The 7,830-nt window shown below is 42.2% G+C and overlaps 1 protein-coding gene across 2 annotated transcripts in view; it reads right to left on the bottom strand.

Moving 5' to 3' along the window:
* SEC13 (SEC13 homolog, nuclear pore and COPII coat complex component) overlaps nt 1-7,830 on the bottom strand; it is a 33,401-nt gene that overhangs the window by 17,033 nt on the left and 8,538 nt on the right. The window lies entirely within an intron of this gene.

Raw genomic sequence — 7,830 nt, 5'->3', positions numbered from 1 at the left:
GGATGGACCCCCCCCCCCTTTTTTTAAAGATTTTATTTATTTGACAGAGAGAGAGAGACAGAGAACGCACGAGCAGGGATGAAGGGCAGAGGGAGAAGGAGAAGGAGACACCTGGCTGAGCAAGGAGCCCAATGCAGAACTCGATCCCAGAACCCTGGAATCATGACTGAGCCAAAGGCAGACGCTTAACCAACTGAGCCACCCAGGCACCTCAACATGGATGGGCCCTGAGGACATTATGCTAAATGAAATAAGTCTGAGAAAGACAAATACCTTATGATCTCACTTTTACGTGGAATCTTAAAAAGAAAAGAAAAAAGACGAACAGGAAAAACTCTATGCTCTTAGATACAAAGAACAGACAGGTGGTTGCTGGAGGTGGGGGCTGAGGGGTGGGGTAAATGTGTAAAAGGAGTCAAAAGATACAAACTTCAGGTATAAAATAAGTCACAGGGATGTAATATACAGCTTGGTGACTACGGTTAATACTATACTGCCTAACTTAAATTTGCTAGGAGAGAACATCTTAAAAGTCCTTATCACAAGGAAAGACTTTTTTTGGGTAACTGTACGAAGTGACAGAGGTCAACTAGACTTATTGTGGTGATCATTTTGCAATGTACACAAATACTGAATCGTGTTATATATCTGAAACGAATGTATGTCAATTATACCTCAATAAAAAAAGAGAAGTGATTAAAAAACAGTATTTTAATGAAAATCAAACAAAAAATAAACATATCTATCACTCCTGAAAGTTTCCTCTGGTCTCTTTCCTGATCCCTCCCCCTGGCCCTGCTTTACCCCAAACTTAGCTGATCTGTCGTCACTAGTTTACTTTTTCTAGAATTTTAGATCAGTGGAATTCATAATATGTACTTTTTGTCTGATTTTCTCACTCTGTGTAATTATTTTAAAATTCATTCTTCTTATGTCTGTCAGTAGTTATTTCTTTTCATTGCTAAAAGCATTTCTATAGTGTGGACAAACTACAGTGTGATCCATTTACTTGTTGATACACATGTAGATTATTTCCAGTTTTTGGCTTTTAAAGCTGGTATGATCTTTTGTGTGAACCTGAAAGTCAGTTTTGCTGGTTATAAATCCTTGGCCCACACATTTTCCTTGAGTATTGTGAATCTGTTCTTTTTCTATGCATGGATCATTGCTGTTGAAAAGTCTGATCAAAGTCTAATTTTGTTTCTCTTATAAATCACATGGCTTTTCCCCCCTAGATGACCAAAGGATTTTGTTTAAAGGCCAGTAATTCTATTAAAATTATGGTTTTTTTGCTGGTGATTCAGGATATACATATACACATACATATATATATATATACGTATATATATACATATGTATATGTATTTTTTTTAAGTATTTTATTTTATTTTTGAAGTAGGCTCCATGCCCAGCATGAGGCTTGAACTCATGACCCTGAGATCAAGAGTCATGCTCTACTGACTGAACCAGCCAGGCACCCTTCTGGGTTGATATTAAGGGCAGGGCATACTCTCTCAAAATGCAGTTTCAAATATTGTTGTTTTAGAATTTTAAAATAGTTTTCTTTAGTTTTTAGCATTTGTTCTTTTCTCTTCTTCAGGAATTCCTCATATTCATGTTTCTTCTTTGCCTGTCTTCATTCTCTCAAAATCTTTTATCTATTTTTTTGATTTTAAAAAATTTCCTCTTTTTGGGGCGCCTGGGTGGCTCAATCGCTTAAGCGTCTGCCTTCAGCTCAGGTCATGATCCCAGGGTCCTGGGATCGAGCCCCATGTTGGGCTCCCTGCTCGGTGGGGAGTCGGCTTCTCCCTCCCCCCTGCTTATGCTCTGTCTCTCTCTCTCTCAAATAAAATCTTTAAAAAAAAAACTCTTTTCACAATTTATTTCTAAGGCATTAACTGTTGTATTTATTTGCTCTTATATTCCTTCTAATTTAGTCTTTATTACTGAAATGATTTTTTTATTCCTAATTCTTTCCTAAATTCTGTCACCTCATTTGGGGAATTTTTCTAATTTTGACTTACAGTATTTTTTTCACATCTTGTAATATTTAAAAAAGGTTTCTTAGCTTCATTTCAAATAGTGGGTGACAGCTGGTTCTGTTTTGTGGGCATGTCTTTCTTTCATTGCTACTCAGGATGTTATTCTGTGTATTCTTTTTTCTAAGTTTTTATTTTAATTCCAGTTAGTTAACATACAGTATTATACTTAGTTTCAGGTGTACAGCATCGTGACTCAACACGTCCGTACATCACCCACTGCTCATCATGGCAGCTGCACTTCTGAATCCCGTTGTCTATTTTACCCATTCCTCCATCCCCCTCCTAGAAAAAAATTTTCCCCCTAAGAAACATCTTTAAAACATTCAGAACACTCAGGAATTTAAGGTTAAAGCTCCTGAAAATTTCTAATGTGAATTAAATACATTCAGAAGAGCATAAATTACTCAAATATTTTATTATACCAAAACCCCCTACAGCCCGCTTATCTCATCCCCTCTTAGAAACTTCTATAGTAACATGCTGTCCACCAGCCTCCAAATCAGTTTCTATATTCTCTTCCTTTTTTGTGAGTCAAACTTTATGTGATTTCACCTTAAATACTTTTCTGTTACTTTTATTTGAAATTAGTTTTCCTGACAAAGCGAGGTTCAGACTTCAAGGTAAGAAGTCTGTTTTTGTTAATATACGTGTTGACAAACGTGACAACTTGCTTTCAGTATTTCTTGGTTCTGTTCCCCTCCCTGACTTTGGTCTATGTTCTCTTTCCTTTTTCTGTGTCTCGATCCTGCTCAATTTTGATTTCACTCCCAGTTTCCCCTCACAAGAGGCCCTGTCATGGAAGCAAGCCTTGGTGGGTTATAAAGGTCAGATTGCTACAAGCCCCTTTCATCTTTCTTAGGGTGGGCGGCTTGCACTCACCGGGTATAAGAGAGTACAAAACCCCTCCCAGGGAGTTCTCCAAAGATAACACAGATGGCCAGTAAGCATATGAAGATGTGCCTAATATTTGTCGTTTAGAGAAATGTAAACTGAAGCCACAATGAGGCACCACTGCACACCCACTTGGATGGCTATAACCAAAAAAGGAGATGACAAGAGTCGGCAATGATGTGGAGAACTGAGACCCCTACACATTGCTGGGAGCCGTGTAAAACGGCAGTTATCTGGAAAACGGTTTAGCAGTACCTCAAAAAGTTAAACAGAGACTTTCCATCCGACTTAGTAATTTTCTTTTTCTTTTTTTTAAGATTTTATTTATTTACTTGAAAGACAGAGACAGAGCATGAGCAGTGGAGAGGAGGTGGAGGTTGGGGCGGGGGGGAGCAGACACCCTGCTGAGCAGGGAGCCTGATGTGGGGCTCAATCCCAGGACCTTGAGATCATGACCTGAGCCCAAGGCAGACGCTTAACCTCCTGAGCCACCCAGGCGCCCTGACTTAGTAATTCTACTCCTAGGTATATACTCAAGAAAATTAAAAACATACATACAAAAATACATGAATGTTCATAGCAGCATTACTCATAATGGCTGAAGATGTCCATTAACTGATACGTGGTTTAACGAAGTATGTAAATTCACATGCTAGAATATCACACAGCCATAAAAACGTATAAAGCACCAATACATACTGTATGAACCCTGAAAAGATGTTAAGTGAAAGAGGCCAATCACAAAAGGCCACATATAGGCATACTTCATTCAACTGTGCTCCATTTCAGTGAGCTTCAGTTATTCTTTCACAAATTAAAGCTGTGTGCAACCCGGTGTCATGCAAGTCTGTTGGTGCCATTTTCCCAACAGCATTTGCTCGCTTCATGTCTCTGTGTCACATTTTGTTAATTCTCACAATATTTCAAGTTTTTTCATTATTATATTCATTATATGACGATCAGCAATCTTTGATGTTGTTATTGCAATTGTTTTGGGTGCCATGAATTATACCCATATAAAATGGCAAGCTTATTTGATAAATGTTGTGTGTGTCTGACTGCTCCACTGACTGGCTATTCCCCCATCTCTTGCCCTCTTCTTGGGTCTCCCTATTCCCTGAAACACAATATTGAAATCAGGCCAGTTAATAATCTACAATGGCCTCTAAGTGTTCAAGTAAAAGGAAGAGTACCACGTCTCTCACTTTTAAATCAAAAGCTAGAAATGACTCAGCTAAGTGCGGAAGGCATGTCAAAAGCTGAGATAGACCAGGGGCGCCTGGGTGGCGCAGTCATTAAGCGTCTGCCTCTGGCTCAGGGTGTGATCCCAGCGTTCTGGGATCGAGCCCTGCATCGGGCTCCTTCGCTGGGAGCCTGCTTCTTCCTCTCCCACTCCCCCTGCTTGTGTTCCCTCTCTCGCTGGCTGTCTCTCTCTGTCAAATGAATAAATAAAATCTTAAAAACAAACAAACAAAAAAAACTGAGACCAAAAAAGCTAAGCCTCTTGCACTGAACAGCCAAGTTGTGAATGCGAAGGAAAAGTTCTTGAAGGAAATAAAAAGTGCTACTTCACTGAACACACAAACGATAAGAAAGTAAAACAACCTTACTGCTGATACGGAGAAGGCTGTAGTGGTCTGGAGAGAAGACAACACCAGCCACAACATTCCCTTAGCCAGAGCCTAAAGGAGAGCAAGGCCCTCTCTCTCTTCACTTCTGTGAAGGCGGAGAGAGGTGAGCAAGCTGCAGAAGAGAAGTGTGACGCTGGCACAGGTGGTTCGTGAGGGTGAAGGAAGAAAGTCGCCTCCGTGACATAAAAGCGCAAAGTGAGGCAGTGAGTGCTGATACGGGAGCCGCAGCGGGTCACCCAGGAGATCTCGCTGAGATCACTCGTGAAGGTGGCGGCACGAAACAACAGATTTCCTATGCAGATAAACCAGCCTTCTAGTGGAAGATGCATCTAGGACTTGCCTGGCTTTAAAGCCTCAAAGGACAGACTGACTCTCTTGTTAGGGACTAATGCAGCTGGTGACTTGAAATTAAAGCCAGTGCTCATTTACCACCCAGAATATCCTAGGGCCCTTAAGAATTATGCTAAATCTACTCTGCCTGTGCTCTATAAATGGAACAACAAAACCTGGATGGCAGCACATCTGTTTACAATGCAGTTTACTGAGTATTTTAAGCCCAATGTTGAGACCTACTGCTCAGAGATTCATTTAAGATGTTACTGCTCACCGACAATGCATGTCTTGGTCACCCAAGAGCTCTGACGGAGACGTACAATGAGATTAATGTCATTTTCATGCCAGCTAACACAACATCCATTCAGCAATTTCCATGGATTAAGGAGTAATTTCTACCCTCAAGTCTTATTATTTATTATTATAATATGGTTTTAACTGCCTGCCATAGTGATTTCTCTGATGGATCTGGGCAAAATAAAGTGAAAACCTTCTGGAAAGGATTCACCATTCCAGATGCCATTAAGAACATGGGTGATGGGAAGAGGCCAAAATATCAATATGAACAGGAGTTTGGAAGAAGTTGATTCCCACCCTCATGGATGACTCTGAGGGGTTCAAGACTTCAGGGGAGGAAGTAACTGCAGATGTGGTGCAAAGGCGACCAGAATCAGAAGTGGAGCCTGAAGATGTGACTGAGCTGCGGCGATCTCACGATCAAATCTGACAAGATGAGCTGCTGCTTACAGATGAGCAAAGCAGGGTTTCTTGAGATGGAATGTACTCCTGCTGAAGATGTTGTGAAGACTGTGGAAATGACAACAAAGGATCTAGAATATCACACACATTTAGCTGACAAAGCAGCAGCAAGGTCTGAGAGGACGGAATCCAATTTTGAAAGTCCTAGTGTGGGTAAACGAACAGCACTGCACGCTACAGAGAATCATCTGCGAAAGGAAGAGTCAACTGATGCGGTGCGGTCTTATTTTAAGAAATTACCACCGCCAAGGCAGCCTTCAAGCACCAGGATCAATCAGTCAGCAGCCAAACACTGAGGCAAGACCCTCCACCAGCAAAAAAAGTATTACAACTCGATGACCACTCAGATAATTCCTAGCATTTTTCAGCAGTAAAATAAATTTTAATTAAGGTATGTACACTGTTTTTTAGACCCAATGCTATTATTGCACTTAAGAGACCATAAGACTGTGAGACAGTGTAAATATAACTTTTATATGCACTGGGAAACCGAAAAATCCCTCTGACTCCCTCTAGTGCAGTGGCTTGGAACCAAACCCACAATAGCTCCACGGTATGCCTGTGTTGTAGGATACCGCTCAGAGGAAATGTCCTGAATAGGCAAGTCCATACAGACAGAAAGTACATTAGTGGCTGCACTGGGGGTAAGGTGGAGAGTGACTCCTAATGAAGATTCTTTTTGGGGTCATGAAAACGTTCTGAAAATAAGCAGTGATAGCTGCACAACTCTTGCACAGCTCTATACTAAAGCCTACAGAATTGTATACTTTAAAAAGGGTGAATTTTATGGTAAGTCAATTGTATATCAATTAAAAAAAAAGGTTAAAAACAAAAGAAACCCCAAAACTTCCCCAAGTTTCAGCTGTTCTTAAACTGGCCAGCTATGGGATATCTGGGTGGCTCAGTCCGTTAAACATCTGCCTTCGGCTCAAATCGTGGTCCTGGGACTGAGTCCTGCATCGGACTCCTTGCTCAGCAGGGAACCTGCTTCTCCCTCTGCCTCCCTCTCTCTCTCTGTCAGATGAATAAATAAAATCTTAAAAAACAAAACAAAACAAGAAACTGGCTAGCTATGCTTTCCAGTGAACCCCTGCTGGCTATTTTGGCAGCACTCCCCGTCTCAGGTCTGCTGGAAGGCACCCCGCTGCTTCCTCCTGCTCAGACACCAAGACCACGCAGGCTTGTGGCTGTTGCTGGTTTATTCCTCTCTGTTTCTATTTTGGAGCTTGTGGAATATCTTGTTACCCAGTTTTGTTGTAAATGTTCATGAAGTTTTGGTTGTGCTATCTAGCTGCTCTGTTGGTTTTATGGAGAGATGAGGAAAGACTGAAAAGCTGTGTTGCCACTCCCCAATATCTCCCCAGAAGCCTCTGAGCCTATTCACTTTTGCAAGTTAGTCAGCAGATGGGAATCTGAGCACCTCAAGTAAAGACGCTGAGCCAGGCTCCTGGGGCCTTGGGGACCGGACAGGCTGTGGATCCCCTGAATTTGAGAAGTGTACAAGTACAGTGTCAAGGTTGGGAGCTACTCAGTTTCCATCTGGGTAGCCTGCAGAAGTATTTGGGGCCACCAAAGCAGGAACTATTGCACAGTGAGAAGGCACGCAGATTCTGGGTTCGAACCCCGGCACGGCACCTTCGCTAAGTCATCTACTTTTTCTGAATCGCATCTGTCTCATCATAAAATGGGAACAGGACTACTTACCTTGCAAGTCTGTACATTTGGTAGTTTCTTCTTTCATTTGCAGACATTTGTGAGGATTACCTGACACACAGTGGGGGCTCAAGTACTATGAGCTATTCCTGTACTGTCCACAGTGCTTTCTTGACTATTTCAACATCTAATGACTGGAAGTACAAAGGAACTGAATTCCTATAATGCTCTTTATAACATCACTCACTCCTAGGCGGTCCCAATGACCACTGCGAGCATGTCAACTTGAGGTGTCCATAGCAAAGGTAGCAGGTAGACAGGCTGCTGCTGCCACCTTGCCAAGGCCCTGACCCTTCCCGATTTGGGAGCCTGCAGAGAGGAACCTGTGCCAACCCCCCGCCCTGGGATGAATGAGGCTGGTACAGCCTGGCCTCCTTGGACGCAGCATCTGTCTGTCTAAAGAGGCTCAAAACCGACCCACCAAGCATTGCTGAGCATCAGTCCCCCCCCCCCCCCCCCCC

Source organism: Ursus maritimus, unplaced genomic scaffold (genome assembly GCF_017311325.1).
Source record: "Ursus maritimus isolate PB19 unplaced genomic scaffold, ASM1731132v1 scaffold_14, whole genome shotgun sequence".
Classification (NCBI taxonomy): domain Eukaryota; kingdom Metazoa; phylum Chordata; class Mammalia; order Carnivora; family Ursidae; genus Ursus; species Ursus maritimus.
The sequence above is the reverse complement of the archived record's forward strand: the minus strand, read 5'-3'. Positions and strand labels throughout refer to the sequence as shown.